Raw genomic sequence first — 24,914 nt, 5'->3', positions numbered from 1 at the left:
AAAACAACTGTAAACTCGGAACTTGGACATCTCAGACTGTAGTGAATTCAAGATAACTGGGAAGTCGGGAAGAAACGAGCTTCGACTGGGAAAATACGTATTGAACGGTGATCCAACCTGAAGATCACTGACATCATGAGTCAACCTTGTTTTTTCCCCCAGAGTTCCCAGTTGTCTTGAAAGCACCATAAATCCAGAGAATGCCAGACTTTGATGACAAAGTTTGATGACAAAATTTGCCGCGCCACCTTCCTGTGTTAAGTGAGCACAACAAGGTGAGTCCAAAAATGCTTGTATGCTGCTACATAAATTATGTAATATGCCAGAGAGATATGTATACTGTAGTTCAGAAAGTAATACAAACTGTATGTTGTGTAGTAAGCTGTTAGTAGCCCATGCGCCTCACCCTAATACTTTGGTCCCTTTCCCCTTCGTAACTTAGCCTACTTGGCCAACTTGGTGGTGCACATGTAGCCTATAGCCTGTTTTAGAGAAATGTATTCAGTCAATATTGTAAGAGCTTTTATTGTCTGCTTATATGCCCCTTTATTTATCCTGCGGTTCTGACTTGGTGTACAGGGAGAATACTGTAAGAATGGCCACTGTTCTGAATTCTGTCGCTGTACATTTCAAAAGTTATATTGACTAAGTCCGTCCTAGTTCATTGATTGCCCCTTATCCGTTCGTCAATCCCTTATGCCTTAGTTCGTACATATCAATTGTCAGTAGAAACCACATTTGTTTAAGCAAGTCAGCCATATCAGCTATGTTTTTGTTTTTTAAAGGCAGTAAATGAGGCTGAATGAACTGTTTCGCTGCCAGACAAGGCTCTACTGATAGCCAGGTGTAGCAGTGGTAAGGATTCACACTGCTGAAAAGAAAGTTCTGCTGTTGGGACAGCTTTATGGAGGCCCTAACAGTTTGTGGGCACCGTTTGTCACCGTTATAGTGCAATTCATGTATTATTTAGTGTTGTGTAGTGGCTTTGCTTGCATGCATCAAAACTTTCTTATATTTTTTTTGCCACACCAAGATTTACACGCTAAAATTGCCACTGAGCAGCAATGATGAGTGATGATATAGGGGAGGTCTTTACTTTATTATGGGGGTAACCGCCAGGACATAAATAGGGGTTCAATCAATCCGTTTTGATTGTTGCGTCTTGGGAAATTAAACAAAGTGGTCAAATAAATAATCAATGCGTTTCCCCGCTGGAGTTCTCCTGGCAGCGATAGAGCCCCAACATGAATTAAACAAAGTGGTCAAATAAATAATCTATGTGTTTCCCCGCTAGAGTCCCAACCTGTGGTAAAGTCAATTGATTGGACATGATTTGGAAAGGCACACACCTGTCTATACAAAGGTCCCACAGTTGACAGTGCATGTCAGAGCAAAAACCAAGACATGAGGTTGAAGGAATTGTTTGTAGAGCTCCGAGACAGGATGGTGTCGAGGCACAGATCTGTGGAAGGGTGCCAAAAAATGTCTGCAGCATTGAAGGTCCACAAGAACACAGTGGCCTCCATCATTCTTAAATGGAAGAAGTTTGGATCCACCAAGACTCTTCCTAGAGCTGTCTGCCCGGCCGAACTGACCAATCAGGGTAGAAGGGCCTTGGTCAGGGAGGTGACCAAGCACACGATGGTCACGCTGACAGAACTTCAGAGTTCCTCTGTGGAGATGGGAGCATTTTCCAGAAGGACAGCCATCTCTGCAGCACTCCACCAATCAGGCCTTTATGGTAGAGTGGCCAGACGGAAGCCACTCTTCAGTAAAGAGCACATGACAGCCCACTTGGAGTTTGCAAAAAGGCACCTAAAGGACTCACAGACCATGATAAACAAGATTCTATGGTCTGATGAAACCAAGATGGGGGAAATCTGGCACCATCCCTATGGTGAAGCATGGTGGTGGCAGCGTCATGCTGTGGGGATGTTTTCAGCGGCAGGGACTGGGAGACCAGTCGGGATCAAGGGAAAGATGAACAGAGCAAAGTATAGAGAGATCCTTGATGAAAACCTGCTCCAGAGCGCTTAGGACCTCAGACTGGGGCGAAGGTTAACCTTCCAACAGGACAATGACCCTAACCACACAGCAAAGACAATGCAGGAGTGGCTTCGGGACACGTCTCTGAATGTCCTTGAGTGGCCCAGCCAGAGCCCGGACTTGAACCCGATCGAACATCTCTGGAGAAGCCTGAAAATAGCTGGGCAACGACGCTCCCCATCCAACCTGACAGAGCTTGAGAGGATCTGCAGAGAAGAATGGGAGAAACTCTCCAAATGCAGGTGTGCCAAGCTTGTAGCATCATACCCAAGAAGACTCAAGGCTGTAATAGCTTCCAAAGGTGCTTCAACAAAGTACTGAGTAAAGGGTCTGAATACTTATGTAAATGTAATATCAGTTGTTATTTTTTTCATACATTTGGTAAAATTTCTAAAAACCCGTTTTTTGCTTGGTCATCATGCGGACGACGGGGGGGGGGGGGGGGGGGGGGGGACACGCGATCTAATCCATTTTAGAATAAGTCTGTAACGTAACAAATGTGGGGGAAAAAGTCACGGGGTCTAAATACTTTCCTGAATGCACCGTCTTTAGCTCGCTTCTTTTCTTGCTGTTAGACACTGGTCCCTGTGTTGTGCTGAGCAATAACGAGAACACTGCATTTCTCTTCCACCATTCTATCAGTATGTCAGGCTTTTAATGTGTATTGAAAAATATCAGCTCCCGTCTGCCTAGACACCAGGAAGTGGAATCAGCACTCCCACTGAGTTTGTTACTTTGCATCTCTGTTTACCTGAGTGGGAGTTCCCAAAATGGAACCCTATTCCCTATACAGTGACCATAATGTTCTGGTCAGAAGTAGTGCACCACATAGGGAATAGGATGCTTGTTGGGATGCAGCCCTGAGTTCTCCTGTGTGGGTAGTGGGGTCAATATAGACTTTCTCTTTGTTTCATTTTTCATCCAAATGGAAGTCTCAGGTGGGTAGAAGAACAGCAGGCAGTGTGCTTCTGAGGGGGAAATGAAAGCAGAGCTAGTCTTAACACTCCTCACACACTAAAGCAATGTGTGTGTGTGTGTGTGTGTGTGTGTGTGTGTGTGTGTGTGTGTGTGTGAGAGAGAGAGAGGGAGGGAGAAAGGGAGAGAGAGAGGGAAAAGGAGAGAGAGGGAGAGAAATTGAGTTTCATGTGAAATGCTCTTCCAGGTCCACTCACCCTCTCAGATGAGTAGAGACAATGTTCTTAATTACTGTTGCTGCAGAGTTAATGACATGTCCCAGTGGGCCAGTATGAAAAGAGGTTAATGACATGTCCCAGTGGGCCAGTATGAAAAGAGGTTAATGACATGTCCCAGTTGGCCAGTATGAAAAGAGGTTAATGACATGTCCCAGTGGGCCAGTATGAAAAGAGGTTAATGACATGTCCCAGTGGGCCAGTATATAAAGAGGTTAATGACATGTCCCAGTTGGCCAGTATGAAAAGAGGTTAATGACATGTCCCAGTGGGCCAGTATGAAAAGAGGTTAATGACATGTCCCAGTGGGCCAGTATGAAAAGAGGTTAATGACATGTCCCAGTGGGCCAGTATATATAGAGGTTAATGACATGTCCCAGTGGGCCAGTATGAAAAGAGGTTAATGACATGTCCCAGTGGGCCAGTATATAAAGAGTTTAATGACATGTCCCAGTTGGCCAGTATATAAAGAGGTTAATGACATGTCCCAGTGGGCCAGTATGAAAAGAGGTTAATGACATGTCCCAGTGGGCCAGTATATAAAGAGTTTAATGACATGTCCCAGTTGGCCAGTATATAAAGAGGTTAATGACATGTCCCAGTTGGCCAGTATGAAAAGAGGTTAATGACATGTCCCAGTGGGCCAGTATGAAAAGAGGTTAATGACATGTCCCAGTGGGCCAGTATGAAAAGAGGTTAATGACATGTCCCAGTGGGCCAGTATATAAAGAGGTTAATGATATGTCCCAGTGGGCCAGTATATATAGAGGTTAATGACATGTCCCAGTGGGCCAGTATATAAAGAGTTTAATGACATGTCCCAGTGGGCCAGTATGAAAAGAGGTTAATGACATGTCCCAGTGGGCCAGTATGAAAAGAGGTTAATGACATGTCCCAGTGGGCCAGTATATAAAGAGTTTAATGACATGTCCCAGTGGGCCAGTATGAAAAGAGGTTAATGACATGTCCCAGTGGGCCAGTATGAAAAGAGGTTAATGACATGTCCCAGTGGGCCAGTATATAAAGAGGTTAATGACATGTCCCAGTTGGCCAGTATATAAAGAGGTTAATGACATGTCCCAGTGGGCCAGTATATAAAGAGGTTAATGACATGTCCCAGTGGGCCAGTATATAAAGAGGTTAATGACATGTCCCAGTGGGCCAGTATATATATAGGTTAATGACATGTCCCAGTGGGCCAGTATATAAAGAGGTTAATGACATGTCCCAGTGGGCCAGTATGAAAAGAGGTTAATGACATGTCCCAGTGGGCCAGTATGAAAAGAGGTTAATGACATGTCCCAGTGGGCCAGTATGTAAAGAGGTTAATGACATGTCCCAGTGGGCCAGTATGAAAAGAGGTTAATGACATGTCCCAGTGGGCCAGTATGAAAAGAGGTTAATGACATGTCCCAGTGGGCCAGTATATAAAGAGGTTAATGATATGTCCCAGTGGGCCAGTATATAAAGAGGTTAATGATATGTCCCAGTGGGCCAGTATATAAAGAGGTTAATGACATGTCCCAGTGGGCCAGTATATAAAGAGTTTAATGACATGTCCCAGTGGGCCAGTATATAAAGAGGTTAATGACATGTCCCAGTGGGCCAGTATATAAAGAGGTTAATGACATGTCCCAGTGGGCCAGTATATAAAGAGGTTAATGACATGTCCCAGTGGGCCAGTATATAAAGAGGTTAATGACATGTCCCAGTGGGCCAGTATATAAAGAGTTTAATAACATGTCCCAGTGGGCCAGTATATAAAGAGGTTAATGACATGTCCCAGTGGGCCAGTATATAAAGAGGTTAATGACATGTCCCAGTGGGCCAGTATATAAAGAGGTTAATGACATGTCCCAGTTGGCCAGTATATAAAGAGTTTAATAACATGTCCCAGTGGGCCAGTATATAAAGAGGTTAATGACATGTCCCAGTGGGCCAGTATATAAAGAGGTTAATAACATGTCCCAGTGGGCCAGTATATAAAGAGGTTATTATAAAATAAATCCAGGTTAGCAGGCAATATTAACCAGGTGAAATTGTGTCACTTCTCTTGCGTTCATTGCACGCAGAGTCAGTGTATATGCAACAGTTTGTGCTGCCTAATTTGCCAGAATTTTACGTAATTATGACATAACATTGAAGGTTGTGCAATGTAACAGGAATATTTAGACTTAGGGATGCCACCCGTTAGATAAAATACGGAACGGTTCCGTATTTCACTGAAAGAATAAACGTTTTGTTTTCGAGATGAGAGTTTCCGGATTCGACCATATTAATGACCAAAGGCTCGTATTTCTGTGTGTTATCATGTTATAACTAAGTCTATGATTTGATATTTGATAGAGCAGTCTGACTGAGCGATGGTAGGCACCAGCAGGATCGTAAGCATTCATTCAAACAGCACTTTCGTGCGTTTTGCCAGCAGCTCTTCATTGTGCTTCAAGCATTGCGCTGTTTATGACTTCAAGCCTATCAACTCCCGAGATTAGGCTGGTGTAACCGATGTGAAATGGCTAGCTAGTTAGCGGGCTGAGCGCTAATAGCGTTTCAAACGTCACTCGCTCTGAGACTTGGGAGTAGTTGTTCCCCTTGCCTCTTCAAGGGCCGCGGCTTTTGTGGAGCGATGGGTAACGCTGCTTCGGGGATGGCTGTTGTCGTTGTGTTCCTGGTTCGAGCCCAGGTAGGAGCAAGGAGAGGGACAGAAGCTATACTGTTACACTGGCAATACTAAAGTGCCTATAAGAACATACAATAGTCAAAGGTTAATTAAATAAAAATGGTATAGAGAGAAATAGTCCCATAATTCCTATAATAACTACATCCCAAAACTTCTTACCTGGGAATATTGAAGACTCGTGTTAAAAGGAACCACCAGCTTTCATATGTTCTCATGTTCTGAGCAAGGAACTTAAACGTTAGCTTTCTCACATGGCACATATTGCACTTTTACTTTCTTCTCCAACACTTTGTTTTTGCATTATTTAAACCAAATTGAACATGTTTCATTATTTATTTGAGGCTAAATTGATTTTATTTATGTATTATATTAAGTTAAAATAAGTGTTCATTCAGTATTGTTGTAATTGTCATTACTACAAATAAAAAATTGGCCGATTTAATCGGTATCGGCTTTTTTTGGTCCTCCAATAATCGGAATCGGTGTTGAAAAATCATAAGCAGTCGACCTCTAGTCTGGAGCAATGAAGTGGTGAGGCAGGATACCGTACTAAACCACAAATTACCTCTAAGTCCCACCATAATCACAGAACTTTTAGTGGATCAACCACTGTACATCTCTATTTTGGATAGATAACTGTGTTGTTGTTTACTCTACTGCTGCAGATGGGTGTTTAATTATGACTTCTACCTCTACTGCTGCAGATGGATATTTAATTATGACTTCTACCTCTACTGCTGCAGATGGATGTTTAATTATGACTTCTACCTCTACTGCTGCAGATGGATATTTAATTATGACTTCTACCTCTACTGCTGCAGATGGATATTTAATTATGTCTTCTACCTCTTCTGCTGCAGATGGGTGTTTAAATATGACTTCTACCTCTTCTGCTGCAGATGGATATTTACAGTGCCTTGCGAAAGTATTCGGCATCTTGAACTTTGCGACCTTTTGCCACATTTCAGGCTTCAAACATAAAGATATAAAACTGTATTTTTTTGTGAAGAATCAACAACAAGTGGGACAAAATCATGAAGTGGAACGACGTTTATTGGATATTTCAAACTTTTTTAACAAATCAAAAACTGAAAAATTGGGCGTACAAAATTATTCAGCCCCCTTAAGTTAATACTTTGTAGCGCCACCTTTTGCTGCGATTACAGCTGTAAGTCGCTTGGGGTATGTCTCTATCAGTTTTGCACATCGAGAGACTGACATTTTTTCCCATTCCTCCTTGCAAAACAGCTCGAGCTCAGTGAGGTTGGATGGAGAGCATTTGTGAACAGCAGTTTTCAGTTCTTTCCACAGATTCTCGATTGGATTCAGGTCTGGACTTTGACTTGGCCATTTTAACACCTGGATATGTTTATTATTGAACCATTCCATTGTAGATTTTGCTTTATGTTTTGGATCATTGTCTTGTTGGAAGACAAATCTCCGTCCCAGTCTCAGGTCTTTTGCAGACTCCATCAGGTTTTCTTCCAGAATGGTCCTGTATTTGGCTCCATCCATCTTCCCATCAATTTTAACCATCTTCCCTGTCCCTGCTGAAGAAAAGCAGGCCCAAACCATGATGCTGCCACCACCATGTTTGACAGTGGGGATGGTGTGTTCAAGGTGATGAGCTGTGTTGCTTTTACGCCAAACATAACATTTTGCATTGTTGCCAAAAAGTTACATTTTGGTTTCATCTGACCAGAGCACCTTCTTCCACATGTTTGGTGTGTCTCCCAGGTGGCTTGTGGCAAACTTTAACCAACACTTTTTATGGATATCTTTAAGAAATGGCTTTCTTCTTGCCACTCTTCCATAATGGCCAGATTTGTGCAATATACGACTGATTGTTGTCCTATGGACAGAGTCTCCCACCTCAGCTGTAGATCTCTGCAGTTCATCCAGAGTGATCATCGGCCTCTTGGCTGCATCTCTGATCAGTCTTCTCCTTGTATGAGCTGAAAGTTTAGAGGGACGGCCAGGTCTTGGTAGATTTGCAGTGGTCTGATACTCCTTCCATTTCAATATTATCGCTTGCACAGTGCTCCTTGGGATGTTTAAAGCTTGGGAAATCTTTTTGTATCCAAATCCGGCTTTAAACTTCTTCACAATAGTATCTCGGACCTGCCTGGTGTGTTCCTTGTTCTTCATGATGCTCTCTGCGCTTTTAACGGACCTCTGAGACTATCACAGTGCAGGTGCATTTATACGGAGACTTGATTACACACAGGTGGATTGTATTTATCATCATTAGTCATTTAGGTCAACATTGGATCATTCAGAGATCCTCACTGAACTTCTGGAGAGAGTTTGCTGCACTGAAAGTAAAGGGGCTGAATAATTTTGCACGGCCAATTTTTCAGTTTTTGATTTGTTAAAAAAGTTTGAAATATCCAATAAATGTCGTTCCACTTCATGATTGTGTTCCACTTGTTGTTGATTCTTCACAAAAAAATACAGTTTTATATCTTTATGTTTGAAGCCTGAAATGTGGCAAAAGGTCGCAAAGTTCAAGGGGGCCGAATACTTTCGCAAGGCACTGTAAATATGACTTCTACCTCTACTGCTGCAGATGGGTGTTTAAATATGACTTCTACCTCTACTGCTGCAGATGGATATTTAAATATGACTTCTACCTCTACTGCTGCAGATGGATATTTAATTATGACTTCTACCTCTACTGCTGCAGATGGGTGTTTAAATATGACTTCTACCTCTACTGCTGCAGATGGGTGTTTAAATATGACTTCTACCTCTACTGCTGCAGATGGATGTTTAAATATGACTTCTACCTCTACTGCTGCAGATGGATGTTTAAATATGACTTCTACCTCTACTGCTGCAGATGGATGTTTAAATATGACTTCTACCTCTACTGCTGCAGATGGATATTTAATTATGACTTCTACCTCTACTGCTGCAGATGGATGTTTAATTATGACTTCTACCTCTACTGCTGCAGATGGATGTTTAATTATGACTTCTACCTCTTCTGCTGCAGATGGATGTTTAATTATGACTTCTACCTCTACTGCTGCAGATGGATGTTTAATTATGACTTCTACCTCTACTGCTGCAGATGGATGTTTAATTATGACTTCTACCTCTTCTGCTGCAGATGGATGTTTAATTATGACTTCTACCTCTTCTGCTGCAGATGGATATTTAATTATGACTTCTACCTCTACTGCTGCAGATGGATGTTTAATTATGACTTCTACCTCTACTGCTGCAGATGGATGTTTAATTATGACTTCTACCTCTTCTGCTGCAGATGGATGTTTAATTATGACTTCTACCTCTACTGCTGCAGATGGATGTTTAAATATGACTTCTACCTCTACTGCTGCAGATGGATGTTTAATTATGACTTCTACCTACTGCTGCAGATGGGTGTTTAAATATGACTTCTACCTCTACTGCTGCAGATGGATATTTTAAATGCACTAAATAGGGAATAGTTTGCTTATTTGGGACTCATACATTCTCTACCACTGTACACTTCATCCGGAGAGCTGACAATGAACAGGTGGTGGTGAGTTTGCACAGCTGGCAATAACCACAGTAGCACTTAAGTTTTGGACCATGTTCAAGTAATGCATACACAGAGATCTGCTGTGCTGTAGCTTTTATGCCAATAAAGCATCCCCCTATTTGGCCGATGTGACACCTTAAAACAAGTATGATCTTTACTGTATGAATGAAATGAATGGTTATGGCTAGGAGAATGTGGCGGAGGAGACGAGGATTTGGGCCTCTGTCCAGATATAGGCAGGAGGAACTGTCTGGAGCTGATGTGGTCTCATCCGATGGTAGATTACGTTTTCCTAAGTTCACTACCAACCTGAGAACCTGCTTTGAAGAGAATACATCAGTTTATATATCAGAGGGGATCAGTTTTACATCAGCAACAAATACGATTTAATCAAGGGAATTACCGCTTTGGTTAACAATTAACAATTCATCATGGAAATTCTAGGGGGGTGGGGGGGGGCTGGGCTCTTACAAGAAGCACTTCAGAATCACATCCACATCTGGGAAGCTCCTATGAAGTTTACTAACAACCTCAACATCGGATCATCTATCAGAGTGGAGGTGGACAGCAAAGTCTGTCAGGATACTCCTAGCTCCTCCTGGTTCAATTTCACATCAAAACAAAGATTGCATCCCAAATGGCCCTACGTAAATGCACTACTTTTAACCAGGGCCGACTGTCAAAAGTAGTGTACTACAAAGGGAATAGGGATCCATTTGAGATCCAGACAAAGGCTGTTTATTCAGGGCAATTAGCATACAGGTAAACAAGCAACAAATCAAAATGTCGAGATAGTAAAGAGGGTAACCATGACTCTAAAGGGACCACTCACTGTAATGACCACTTCAGGATCTGGGAAGAAATCAGGGGACATCTGTGCACTTATGTAGAAAAAGGCAGCAGGACATGTTTTTAGAAGATAACTGGTTTTATGTCTCTTGAATGTCAATAATTCATGAACGTTTAAAGTCCAAATGTGTAAGTGCAGTGGTCAAAAGGAGGACGTTGGCCCCGATTTCACAACCAGTTAAAGTGTCTCACTGTAATTGTGCACAACATACATTGTCTATTGTACAAAAAATACTTTGGGTTTTACATAAGCACTGTACCCTGTATTAGAAATCACCGCAAAGCTCTGAAAAACGTCCTCTGAAACATGCTCAGGAAGAAGGATGAAAAAGTCTAACATCACCATGACAACACTATTAGAGAAAAAAGGTGCGATCTAGAACCTCAAAGGGTTCTTTGGGTTGTCCCCATAGGAGAACTCTTTGAAGAACCATTTTTGGTTCCATGTAGAACCCTATTGGGTTCCATGTAGAACCCTATTGGACCTTTTTGGTTCCATGTAGAACATTTCCCCCAGAGGATTCTACATGGAACCCCAAAAGAGTTCTACCTGGAAGCAAAAAGGGTTCCGCTATGGGGACAGCCAAAAAACTATTTTGGAACCCCTTTTGTAGGACTAGACGGGTGGTCATCGTGGGCCACGATTTAATGGCTGGACAGTCACATATAAGACACCAGCTGTCTTTAATAAATAAGAATGGTTTCCCTCTGTGTATTTATGAATATGAATCCAAGGGCACGTGCAGACCTGTCAAGCCCAGCCCCTAGCTCTGACTGGAAACATACATTATTTATTGGATCGGCAGAATCTACCAAGAACTACATACGCACATTGCTTACGTTTCAAGCATTATTTGTTTGTACAGCTGGGTATGTTATAGGCAGAGTCAGTGAGATGGGGAATGGGTGGGGTGGGGTGGGGTGGGGGGGGTGGTATGACAATGCAGAACCAATCAGCATCTGCAACAATCTAATCCAATTCTCTACTCTACATCTCTCCACTGTGAATCTAGCCAGAGTTGTGTGAACACTGTGCTTGCATCCCAAATGGAACCCTATTCCCTATTAAATGCACTACTTTTGACCAGGGTCCATGGGCTCTGGTCAAAAGTAGTGCACTATGTAGGGAATAGGGTGTAATAGGGTCAATTGCCCCAGTCTGAGGGAAAATATACACTTTCCATGGGAACAACAAATCGCATGAGGGAGAGACAGCGAGAGAGAAGGTAGAGAGAGAGCGCGAGGAGAGAGCAAGAGAGGGGAGAGAGCAAGAGAGAAAATGAGGTAATGAGAGCGAGAGAGAGAGAAAGGGGGGAGAGAGCAAGAGAGAGAAAATGAGGCAATGAGAGAGAGTCAGAGAGTCAAAGAGAGAGGGGAGAGGGAGAGAGAAAATTAGGCAGAGTCAGAGAGGTAGAGCGAGAGAGAGAGAGAGAGAGAGAGGTGTGTGAGAAAGAGAGAGAGATAAACAACATCGATATACAGTAGATTGCTCTTCTTTACTGCAGTTTGGGAACCGGCTGCATTGGTGTGGTACTCCACAGTGTCTGCCTGTCAGATATAGCCACTAGCTATTCTGCTCTTATTTACTGAGAAAGCCTCACTCAAGTATTCAATCAATTCAGTAATCCAGAATATGGGATTTCCAAGTGAGACTGCCTCAGTTGGCATTGACCATCAGAGTAAATAATGACTGTGTCACAAATGGCAACTCATTTGCTTAATAGTGCACTACATTTGATAGGGCCCATGGTCAAAAGTAGTCCACCATATAGGGAATAGTGTCCCATTTGGGACACATCCAGTGCTAATAGGGGCTGGGCTGTGGAGTTGACCTCTAGTGCCTTTGTAGTAATTGGTCCGTGGAGAATACAGACAGACATACTGGGAACTACTCACTGGTTGTTGACGACCAGGCATTCTGCTGGTGTGTTTTTTTGTCGTTGTTGATTTTACCTTCATATTTTAAAAGGCAGTTAAATTCAGAACGAATTCTACTTTACAATGACGGCCTCCTTTACAGTGCCAATAGGCATTATGTTAAATAGCTCATTAGAGTGGTGCTAGTGGAGCAAACATTTGCCTCTCCTGCCTTGCCTTGCTCCCAGGCAGATGGTCTCGTCTCCTACTGTGTCTGGCTGCAAGTGGGGGTTTATCCAACATAACGTTAGCTCCACAAATGCCTCGGTAAAACATGCATCATAACTAAACCATGTTTTGATTTGAACCCCCAACACCTACCAAACACTGGGCTTTCAATTCCCTCAAAGAACGAAGTCTGAGAATATAATGAAACTGAATAAAAGCCTTGGATAAAGTGTGAGGCAACCTATTCCCTATAGAGTGCACTACTTTTGACCAGAGCACAGATTCTCTTAGCTCTCCCATCCAGTCATCTTCCTGACAGTAGGGCGCCTACGGAGAAGCAATCTATCTAGCTGCAGAACGTTATATGCTGCCAGATAGATGGCACCATAGAGTGTTCTGCTGACAGATAGATGGCACCATAGAGTGTTCTGCTGACAGATAGATGGCACCATAGAGTGTTCTGCTGACAGATAGATGGCACCATAGAGTGTTCTGCTGCTAGATAGATGGCACTATAGAGTGTTCTGCTGGTAGATAGATGGCACCATAGAGTGTTCTGCTGGTAGATAGATGGCACCATAGTGTTCTGCTGCCAGATAGATGGCACCATAGAGTGTTCTGCTGGTAGATAGATGGCACCATAGAGTGTTCTGCTGCCAGATAGATGGCACCATAGAATGTTCTGCTGGTAGATAGATGGCACCATAGAGTGTTCTGCTGCCAGATAGATGGCACCATAGTGTTCTGCAGCTAGATAGATGGCACCATAGAGTGTTCTGCTGCCAGATAGATGGCACCATAGAATGTTCTGCAGCTAGATAGATGGCACCATAGAATGTTCTGCTGCTAGATAGATGGCACCATAGAGTGTTCTGCTGCCAGATAGATTGCACCATAGAATGTTCTGCTGCTAGATAGATGGCACCATAGAATGTTCTGCTGCCAGATAGATGGCACCATAGAATGTTCTGCTGCTAGATAGATGGCACCATAGAATGTTCTGCTGCCAGATAGATGGCACCATAGAATGTTCTGCAGCTAGATAGATGGCACCATAGAATGTTCTGCAGCTAGATAGATGGCACCATAGAATGTTCTGCTGCCAGATAGATGGCACCATAGAATGTTCTGCTGCTAGATAGATGGCACCATAGAATGTTCTGCTGCCAGATAGATGGCACCATAGAGTGTTCTGCTGCTAGATAGATTGCACCATAGAGTGTTCTGCTGCTAGATAGATGGCACCATAGAGTGTTCTGCTGACAGATAGATGGCACCATAGAGTGTTCTGATGCTAGATAGATTGCACCATAGAGTGTTCTGCTGACAGATAGATGGCACCATAGAGTGTTCTGCTGCTAGATAGATGGCACCATAGAGTGTTCTGCTGACAGATAGATGGCACCATAGAGTGTTCTGATGCTAGATAGATGGCACCATAGAGTGTTCTGATGCTAGATAGATGGCACCATAGAGTGTTCTGATACTAGATAGATGGCACCATAGAGTGTTCTGCTGCTAGATAGATGGCACCATAGAGTGTTCTGCTGGTAGATAGATGGCACCATAGAATGTTCTGCTGCTAGATAGATGGCACCATAGTATTCTGCAGCTAGATAGATGGCACCATAGAATGTTCTGCTGCCAGATAGATGGCACCATAGAATGTTCTGCTGCCAGATAGATGGCACCATAGAATGTTCTGCTGCCAGATAGATGGCACCATAGTGTTCTGCTGCCAGATAGATGGCACCATAGAGTGTTCTGCTGGTAGATAGATGGCACCTTAGAGTGTTCTGCTGCCAGATAGATGGCACCATAGAATGTTCTGCTGCCAGACAGATGGCACCATAGAATGTTCTGCTGCTAGATAGATGGCACCAGCAGAACATTCTATGGTGCCATCTATCTGGCAGCAGAACATTCTATGGTGCCATCTATTTAGAACCAGAGCCCAGTGGAGCATCTACGGTGGTAAGTAATCATCCCGGCCAGACAGAGATGACGACCCGTCTAGGATGACAGAGTTTCTATCTGGTTCAGAGCACCTGTAGCAGACAGCTGTTTGATGTATCCCCTTAGCCTCCTGCTCTTAATCTCAGACCAGCTGCTTTCCCCTCAGAGTGTCGATGAGGTTTAGAGGCCTGGGAACCAGATCACAGGAACACAGAGGATGAAAAACTATCTTAAGGTCTTTGTATCTGCACAGAAAATATAAAATACGAGGCATCTCTTGGACTAGCCTCGATTACCAGTCTTACACGTGTACAATGCATTAAGAAAGTATTCTGACTCGTTGACTTTTTCCACATTTTGTTACATTACAGCCTTGTTCTAAAATTCATTCAATTGATTTTTCCCCTCATAAATCTACACACAATACCCCATAATGATAAAGCAAAAACACAGGTTTTTAGACATTTTTGTAAATGTATATATAAAATATCACATTTACATAAGCATTCATAGTCTTTACTCAGTACTTTGTTGAAGCACTTTTGGCAGCGATTACAGCCTAGAGTCTTCTTGGCTACAAGCTTGGCACACCTGTATTTGGGGAGTTTCTCCCATTCTTCTCTGCAGATCCTCTCAGGCTTTGTCAGGTTGGATGGGGGACTTTGCTGCACAGCTATTTTCAGGTCTTTCCAGAGATGTTTGGTCAGGTTCAAGTCTGGGCTCTGGCTGGGTCACACAAGGACATTCAGAGACTTGTCCCAAAGCCACTCCTGCATTGTCTTGGCTGTGTGCTTAGCGTCATTATCCTGTTGGAAGGTGAACCTTTGCTCTAGTTGTCCCATTGACATAAAGGATCGGGAGACAGGCACAGGAATGCGTAATTATTTTTTTTTATTAAGCCCAAATTACGGTGTGCCGTGTAAGGGCATGGGGACAAAGACCAAACAAACACGTAACAAAAAAACAGGGTAGAAACCCAAAACAAAAGAGCGAGGAGTACCTCAAATAAATAACACACGCGCACAATGATTAACACACAGGACTAGACCCCGTAATCATCTGCGCAATCCACAAGGGCATGAAAGCCCAAAACACACAGCACAGGTACTCACACGCACCAACAGACATTGTAACAATAATCGTCAGCCCAATGGAAACCAAAGGGCACACTTATACAAATACTAATCAGTGGGAATAGGGGACAGGTGTGTGTAATGAACGTTCCGGAGGGATCCGTAACACTTGTCTGACGTCCTGAGCGCTCTGGAGCAGGTTTTCATCAATGATTTCTCTATATTTTGCTCTGTTCATCTTTCCCTCGATCCTGACTAGTTTCCCAGTCCCTGACGCTGAAAAACATCCCCACAGCATGATGCTGCCACCACCATGCTTCACCGTAGGGATGGTGCCAGATTTCCTCCAGACGTGACGCTTGGCATTCAGGCCAAAGAGTTCAATCTTGGTTTCATCAGACCAGAAATTATTGTTTCAATTCAAATCAAATTTTATTGGTCCCATACAAATGGTTAGCAGATGTTATTGTCTATCGTCTACAAACTTGATGATTGAGTTGGAGGCGTGCATGGCCATGCAGTCGTGGGTGAACAGGGAGTACAGGAGGTGGCTGAGAATGCACCCTTGTGGGGCCCCAGTGTTGAGGATCAGCGGAGTGGAGATGTTGTTTCCTACATTCACCACCTGGGGGCGGCCCATCAGGAAGTCCAGGACCCAGTTGCACAGGGCAGGGTCGAGACCCAGGGACTCAAGTTTAGTGATTAGTGATGAGGATACTATTGTGTTGAATGCTGAGCTGTAGTCAATGAACAGCAATCTTACATAGGTATTCCTCTTGTCCAGATGGTATAGGGCAGTGTACAGTGTGATGGTGATTGCATCGTCTATGGACCTATTGGGGCGGTAAACAAATTGGAGTGGGTCTAGGGTGACAGGTAAGGTGGAGGTGATAAGATCCTTGACTAGTCTTTCAAAGCACTTCAGGATGACAGATGTGAGTGCAACGGGGCCATAGTCATTAAGTTCAATTACCTTAGCTTTCTTGGGTACAGGAACAATGGTGGCCATCTTGAAGCATGTGAGGACAGCAGACTGGGATAGGGATTGATTGAATATGTCCGTAAACACACCAGCCAGCTGGTCTGCGCATGCTCTGAGGACGCTGCTAGGGATGCCGTCCGGGCCGGCAGCCTTGCGAGCGTTAACACGTTTAAATGTTTTACTCACATCGGCCACAGAGAAGGAGAGCCCAGCGGGCTGCGTCGGTGGCACTGTATTATCCTCAAAGCGCACAAAGAAGTAGTTTAATTTGCCTGGAAGCAAGACGTCGGTGTCCGCAACGGGGCTGGTTTTCTTTTTGTAATCTGTGATTGACTGTAGACCCTGCCACATACGTCTCGTGTTTGAGCAGTTGAATTACGACTCCACTTTGTCTCTATACTGACGCTTTGCTTGTTTGATTGCCTTACGGAGGGAATAGCTACATGGTTTGTATTCGGCCATGTTTCCAGTCATATTGCCATGATTAAATGGCAAGATGAGACGTATGCACGGTGGTATGTGCTTTCAGTTTTGCGCAAATGCTGCCATCAATCCACGATTTCTGGTTAGGGAAGGTTTTAATAGTCACAGTGGGTACAACGTCTCCTACACACTTCCTTATAAACTCGCTCACTGAGTCAGCATATACGTCAATGTCATTGTCTGAGGCTACCCGGAACATATCCCAGTCCACGTGATCGAAGCAATCTTCAAGCGTGAAATCCGATTGGTCAGACCAGCGTTGGATAGACCTAAGCACGGGCCCTTCCTGTTTTAGTTTCTGCCTATAGGAGGGTTAGCAACAAGATGGAGCCATGGTTGGATTTGACAAAAGGAGGGCTGGGTGGGCCTTGTATGCATCGTGGAAGTTAGAGTAGCAATGGTCAAGTGTGTTACTCCCTCGTGTACTGCAATCGATATGCTGATAGAATTTAGGTAGCCTTGTTCTCAAATTTGCTTTGTTAAAATCTCCAGCTACAATAAATGCAGCCTCAAGATATATGGTTTCCAGTCTGCATAAAGTACAGTGAAGTTCCTTCATGGCCGTCGTGGTAACCGCTTGCGGGGGGATATACACGGCTGTGACGATAACCGAGGAAAGTTCTCTTGGGAGGTAATACGGTCGGCATTTGATTGTGAGGAATTCTAGGTCAGGTGAACGAAAGGACTTGAGTTCTTGTATGTTGTTACAATTACACCATGAGTCGTTAATCATGAAACGCACTTCTTCTTACCGGAGAGATGTTTATACCTGTCGGCACGATGCACTGAAAATCCGGTTGGCTGTACAGACTGCGACAGCATGTCCCCAGCTAGTCATTTTTCCATGAAACAGAGTATGTTACAATCCCAGATATCTCAATAGAAAGCAACTATTGCCTGGATTTTGTTGACTTTGTTAACTAGGGACTGGACATTAGCGAGTAGTATACTCGGAAGCGGTGGGTGGTGTGCGGGCATCCGAAGTCTCACAAGAAGACCGCTCCAGCACCCTCTCCTCCTCGGACGGCTTTGGAAAAGTCGTATTCCTGGTCGCAATGCTGGTTGTGCTGTGAAGTTGACGTCTCTCTGATATCCAATAGTTCTTCCCGGCTGTATGTAATAACACTTACGGTTTTCTTGGCTAACAATGTAGGAAATAATACATCAAAAATATATATTTCAGTTTCCAAAGGAAACGGCGCCATCTTGAAGCTGTTTCTCATGGTCTGAGAGTCTTTAGGTGCCTTTTGGCAAACTCAAAGTGGCTGTCAGGTGCCTTTTACTGAGGAGTGGCTTCTGTCTGGCCACCATTAAGGCCTGATTTGTGGAGTGCTGCAGAGATGGTTGTCCTTCTGTAAGGTTCTCCCATCTCCACAGAGGAACTCTAGAGCTCTGTTAAAGTGACCTTTGGGTTCTTGGTCACCTTCCTGACCAAGGCCCTTCTACCCCGATTGCTCAGCTCTAGGAATAGTCTTGCTGGTTCCAAACTTCTTCCATTTAAGAATGATTGAGGACACCGTGTTCTTGTGGACCTTCGATGCTGCACAAATTTTTTTGGTACCCTTCCCCAGATCTGTGCCTCGACCCAATCCTGTCTCGGAGCTCTACACACAATTCATACTTGGTTTTGACATGCACTGTCAATTGTGGGACCTTATATAGACAGGTGTGTGCCTTTCCAAATCATGTCCAATCAATTTAATTTACCAGAGGTTTCCTTGAATCAAGTTCCAGAAACATCTCAAGGATGATCAATGGAAACAGGATGCACCTGAACTCAATTTTCAGTCTCATAGGAAAGGGTCTGAATAAGGTAAATGAGGTATTTCAGTTTTTTTTTATGTCTAAAAACCTGTTTTCGGTTTGTCATTATCGGGTATTGTCTGTATGATTGATGATAAAATTATTTTGATCCATTTCACAGTGATGAAAATAGCTGAGAAATTATAATTTCCTCATGAGACAAGAAAATAGAGAAATTGGACATAGAACCTGTCACAGAACAACATATCAAGCGGTGTTCCAAATAAGGTGTGTCTACATTTGTGTTTATTTAGTGATGCTGTTTTATTACATATTATCTCTAACAGTGAGGGAAACAGAGAGAGAGAGAGAGAGAGACAGAGGGAGAGAGAGAGAGAGAGAGACAGAGGGAGAGAGAGAGAGACAGAGGGAGAGAGAGAGAGACAGAGTGAGAGAGAGAGAGACAGAGGGAGAGAGAGAGAGACAGAGGGAGAGAGACAGAAGGAGAGAGAGAGACAGAAGGAGAGAGAGAGACAGAAGGAGAGAGAGAGACAGAAGGAGAGAGAGAGACAGATATATATCACTATGACAAAATAAACATGAACTTTAGATGTATAGGCTGGTTCTTCCTAGACTCCATCCTTCACCAATGTAGAAAAGAGAGTGCCACAATGAAGAAGAAGAGGAAGAGGAAGGTGAATAAACAACACACTGAAAGAACTACAACACATTGGATATTGAACATTGTAATATTATGTGTCCTAAAACAACATCATGTTTTTAAACTAGACCAAAACATTTAAAAACTATGTGTACCGTACTCTTTGCTTACATATTGGGTTGTTTCTTAAAGGGACAGTGTGTACGTCACAGGAGGATCAATTAAATTTGTATTCTTCACAGATAAAAGGCATGGGAGTAAACAGATAAGGATAACAATAACTTCATTTTGTGCTGATGTAACTAGTAGTCTTCTAAAAGGAGAACACCAAAGAGGCTCCCAGAGGGAATGTGTTCCCAAAATCCCCAATTGAGACTTTCTGTTTACTTTTTAAGCTCTTTAAAAAATATATATGTTTATCTCAATATCACATACTTTCTGGGTAACAATACCTTACTGTGATTGTTTTTTAATTAAAATGGTAAAAAAAAATCAACAAAAATAGCTTCTTAGCAAAGAGCAAATTCTCAAACAATAATTTTTGCTAGGGCTGTCTGGGCGTGGCCTGAGTTGGGAGGAGGAAAATGGAAACGAGTTGTTATTGGCAGAGAGGTTTGGAACTCTAATTAACTGACTGATGAAGCCAAAACTCCATCCCACCAAAACAGGTTGAAATTTCAGTTGGGCTGTTCAAACGGCTCAAACACTAAAAGGGCATTTTCATAATTTTCACAATTTCACAGTAGTATTCCAACCTCATAGAGTGGAAATATAAAACACAGAAAAATCACATTTTTGACAGCATTGGGCCTTTAACATTGATTCTCGAATCAACCCCAATTAAAAAAATTTGGCCTTTAGCATGAAGTGTTCTCCAACTGACTTCTTCTGCGTAGTGGTCCATCTCTCTAAATGAGTAAACACTGCCCCCTTTGGTAGACAAGTAGAAATACAGGTAAATTAATGCAGGACATTGTAAAGTTGCCTCTACTGCTCTGCCATGCCCGGTTTAAATTAATGACTGTTATGTAGCTGGTGATTGGAATGCTGTGTGAAAACATCTAACTACAAACCTGTAAAGTCAGGGTGATCTAAAATGATGCATGAATACACAGAAATAAAAGAGGATGTCAATAATATAATAAATGTGATGTCAATACACTGCTTCTCTCCCTTCAGTCCTGATGAAGCCCCTTCCCCCCCCCCCCCCCAGTGTAACTACAACAACAAAGACAACCTAAAACAGTCAAAAAATATGTGAAAATCCTCCAGACGAATAGATAATGAAGTCATATCTTCAAAAGACGACAAAGACTTAAATAGGGCCCCTCAAAAAGTTTGGATGAAATAAAATATTTTCAACACTTAAATTTAAAAAATACTTTTCACATTGAGAGGGAAAATATAACTTTTTGTACTGTACAAGAGATGAAACCAAACTTGGTTGTAAAAGTTTGATTTGAAGAGGGATCACCCAAAATCCCTTGCTATCATCCCACTTCAGAATAAAAGTCCCTTCAAAGTTGACTTCCAATTACGGCAATAAGAAAAGTCTTAGAAAAATATCAACAAAGTCCCTGCAATCTCTACACAATTTAAAGACCAAATGTCCTTTGAAAATTCTTGTTAAAATCTCCAGACAAATTGGAGAAAGAGGAAAAAAATTATAATATTTTATTTCAAATTTTTTATTGTTTACAAAAATCCAGTTTGGTTGTTTGGGATTTGGCAGTGGAGTGGAAGAGAGTGAAAGAGAGAGAGAGAGAGGGATTGTGGGTAGTCCTAGGGAATTCTGGGAGTTTTTTTGGAGAGTTCTGTTTGTTCCCTTTTCCTTCAGTTGAACTCCATTGGTTGGGAGGTTCAAAGTTCATAGTTGAAAAGTGAAGCTTGTTCTTTCTGGCAGGTTGGACCGGTCCAGTCTGGTGTGGTGTGTGTGTCTGGTGTCTGTTCCCAAGGTGGGGGTGGGGGGGTCTCTGAGGTAAACAAGCAGGAATGGCGGTGAAACAAGCTGAGAAGGTCAGGGCGGGCGGGGGATGTGTGTGAGTTCACCTTCCTCAGGCGCCGTGGTAGTTTTGGCCCCCAGCTTGACAGACAGTGGACAGAGAGAGAGACACAACTTCAGTAACATTACCTCAACATTCCCCTGATTCAAAACACTTAAGATAAAAAGTACAAGAGCAGAAAACAAAAAGTTGAGAGTAGAACTACACCAATGTTGTCACAAAGATGAACATGTTTCATAGGGTAGGGTGAGGTAGGGTAGGTTGAGGTAGGGTGGGGTCGGGTAGGGTAGGGTAAGGTTAGGTAGGGTGGGGTGGGGTAGGGTAGGGTGAGGTTAGGTAGGGTGGGGTGGGGTAGGGTCGGGTAGGGTGAGGTTAGGTAGGGTAGGGTGAGGTTAGGTAGGGTGGGGTGAGGTAGGGTAGGGTAGGGTGAGGTTAGGTAGGGTGGGGTGAGATAGGGTGGGTTGAGGTAGGGTGGGGTGGGGTAGGGTGAGGTAGGGTGGGTTGAGATAGGGTGGGATAGGGTAGGGTGAGGTTAGGTAGGGTGGGGTGAGGTAGGGTAGGGTGAGGTAGGGTGGGGTGGGGTAGGGTGAGGTTAGGTAGGGATGGGTTGAGGCAGGGTGGGGTGAGGTAGGGTAGGGTGAGGTGGGCTAGGGTAGGGTGAGGTTAGGTAGGGTGAGGTAGGGTGGGGTGAGGTAGGGTAGGGTGAGGTTAGGTAGGGTGGGGTGAGGTAGGGTAGGGTGGGGTGGGCTAGGGTAGGGTGAGGTTAGGTAGGGTGGGGTGGGGTAGGGTAGGGTGAGGTTAGGTAGGGTGGGGTGGGGTAGGGTGGGTTGGGGTAGGGTGGGATAGGGTAGGGTGAGGTTAGGTAGGGTGGGGTGAGGTAGGGTGGGTTGAGGTAGGGTAGGGTGAGGTTAGGTAGGGTGGGGTGGGGTAGGGTGGGTTGAGGTAGGGTGGGGTGGGGTAGGGTAGGGTGAGGTAGGGTGAGGTTAGGTAGGGTGGGGTGAGGTAGGGTGGGTTGAGGTAGGGTGGGGTGGGGTAGGGTGAGGTTAGGTAGGGGTGGGTTGAGGCAGGGTGGGGTGGGGTAGGGTGAGGTGGGGTGGGGTAAGGTGGGGTGGGGTGAGGCAGGGTGGGATAAGGTAGGGTGGGGTGAGGCAGGGTGGGGTAAGGTAGGGTGGGGTGAGGTAGGGTGGGGTGAGGTAGAGTGAGGTGCGGTAGGGTGGGGTGAGGTAGGATGGGGTGAGGTATCGTAGGGTGGGGTGAGGTAGGGTGTGGTGAGGTAGGGTGAGGTAGGGTGTGGTGAGGTAGGGTGTGGTGAGGTAGGGTGAGGTAGGGTAGGGTGAGGTAGGGTGAGGTAGGGTGTGGTGAGGTAGGGTGAGGTAGGGTAGGGTGGGTGAAGCGGAGAGGGAGGGAGTGTGATTGTTAAGGGTGTTCTCAGGCTCCACTGATGTAAACACTGTTAGGTTGATGATGTCCAAGGTAAACAGAGCAGAGCTCCATGAACACAGGGCTCCATGAACACAGGGCTCCATGAACACAGAGCTCCATGAACACAGGGCTCCATGAACACAGGGCTCTATGAACACAGGGCTCCATGAACACAGAGCTCCATAAACACAGGGCTCCATGAACACAGAGCTCCATGAACACAGGGCTCCATGAACACAGGGCTCCATGAACACAGGGCTCCATGAACACAGGGCCCCATGAACACAGAGCTCCATGAACACAGGGCTCCATGAACACAGGGCTCCATAAACACAGAGCTCCATGAACACAGAGCTCCATAAACACAGGGCTCCATGAACACAGGGCTCCATGAACACAGGGCTCCATGAACACAGGGCTCCATGAACACAGGGCTCCATGAACACAGGGCTCCATGAACACAGGGCCCCATGAACACAGAGCTCCATGAACACAGGGCTCCATGAACACAGGGCTCCATAAACACAGAGCTCCATGAACACAGAGCTCCATAAACACAGAGCTCCATGAACCTACTGGGAGGGCACTCTCTCCCCCTCGTCTCCCCCCTGTCTGAGAGGAAAGGGGTGGGAGGCACTGTGTGTATACATACCACCCTGGCAGCTGGAACCCTATTCCCTACAAAGTGAACTATGTTTGACCTAGAACTTGGTCAAAGGTAGGGCACTGTATAGGGAATAGTGTTCCATTTAGGACGAAAACCTGAGCCTGAGGGCTTTAATTCAACACAAACATACAGGGCTATAATTAAAGCCACATGGACACCACTGTTTAAAGACATCATGCTGAGATGTCCTGTTTCATATAAAGCCACATGGACACCACTGTTTAAAGACCTCATGCTGAGATTTCCTGTTTCATGTAGGAATGGGCCTGACTGAGTAAACTGTTATAACTAAATCAACGCAGTTTAACGGCCGATAATGAAATTGCAAGGACAATAACTGATAATATAAGTATGCGTGTCCCTTGTCAGTGGCATGTCAGTGCTTTGATTACATTGTTTAGTCTCTGCGGGAGCCTAAAGAAAAGCAGTGTAATAGCCTTCATCATGGTCCTGACGGTAATGTTAAGACAGAGGTGGGGGGTTGATCTCAATTCAGTTCAATTCAAGGGCTTTATTGGCATGGGAAACATGTGTTAACATTGCCAAAGCAAGTGAGGTAGATAATATATATAAAGTGAATATATAAAGTGAAATAAACAATACAAATGAACAGTAAACATTACACATACAGAAGTTTCAAAACAATAAAGACATTACAAATGTCATATTATATATATATACAGTGTTTTAACAATGTACAAATGGTTAAAGGACACAAGATAAAATAAATAAGCATAAATATGGGTTGTATTTACAATGGTGTGTGTTCTTCACTGGTTGCCCTTTTCTCGTGGCAACAGGTCACAAATCTTGCTGCTGTGATGTCACACTGTGGAATTTCACCCAGTAGATATGGGAGTTTATCAAAATTGGATTTGTTTTCGAATTCTTTGTGGATCTGTGTAGTCTGAGGGAAATATGTGTCTCTAGTATGGTCATACATTTGGCAGGAGGTTAGGAAGTGCAGCTCAGTTTCCACCTCGTTTTGTGGGCAGTGAGCACATAGCCTGTCTTCTCTTGAGAGCCATGTCTGCCTACGGCGGCCTTTCTCAATAGCAAGGCTATGCTCACTGAGTCTGTACATAGTCAAAGCATTCCTTAAGTTTGGGTCAGTCACAGTGGTCAGGTATTCTGCCACTGTGTACTCTCTGTTTAGGGCCAAATAGCATTCTAGTTTGCTCTGTTTTTTTGTTAATTCTTTCCAATGTGTCAAGTAATTATCTTTTTGTTTTCTCATGATTTGCTTGGGTCTAATTGTGCTGCTGTCCTGGGGCTCTGTAGGGTCTGTTTGTGTTTGTGAACAGAGCCCCAGGACCAGCTTGCTTAGGGGACTCTTTTCCAGGTTCATTTCTCTGTAGGTGATGGCTTTGTTATGGAAGGTTTGGGAATCGCTTCCTTTTAGGTGGTTGTAGAATTTAACGGCTCTTTTCTGGATTTTGATAATTAGTGGGTATCGGCCTAATTCTGCTCTGCATGCATTATTTGGTGTTCTACGTTGTACACGGAGGATATTTTTGCAGAATTCTGCGTGCAGAGTCTCAA

The 24,914-nt window shown here is 44.0% G+C and overlaps 1 protein-coding gene across 10 annotated transcripts in view; it reads right to left on the bottom strand.

Moving 5' to 3' along the window:
- Window positions 1-19,352: 19,352 nt before the first annotated feature.
- The window catches only part of LOC110489366 (protein 4.1-like), a 115,901-nt gene continuing 110,339 nt past the window's right edge, over window positions 19,353-24,914 (bottom strand). For all 10 annotated transcript variants that reach the window (XM_036970783.1, XM_036970787.1, XM_036970790.1 and 7 more), the window contains one exon: window positions 19,353-21,363. The gene's annotated coding sequence lies outside the window, so the exon portion shown is untranslated. The remainder of the gene's footprint in view (window positions 21,364-24,914) is intronic.

This window comes from Oncorhynchus mykiss, chromosome 32 (genome assembly GCF_013265735.2).
Source record: "Oncorhynchus mykiss isolate Arlee chromosome 32, USDA_OmykA_1.1, whole genome shotgun sequence".
Taxonomy (NCBI): domain Eukaryota; kingdom Metazoa; phylum Chordata; class Actinopteri; order Salmoniformes; family Salmonidae; genus Oncorhynchus; species Oncorhynchus mykiss.
This window is presented reverse-complemented; position numbering and strand designations above follow the sequence as displayed.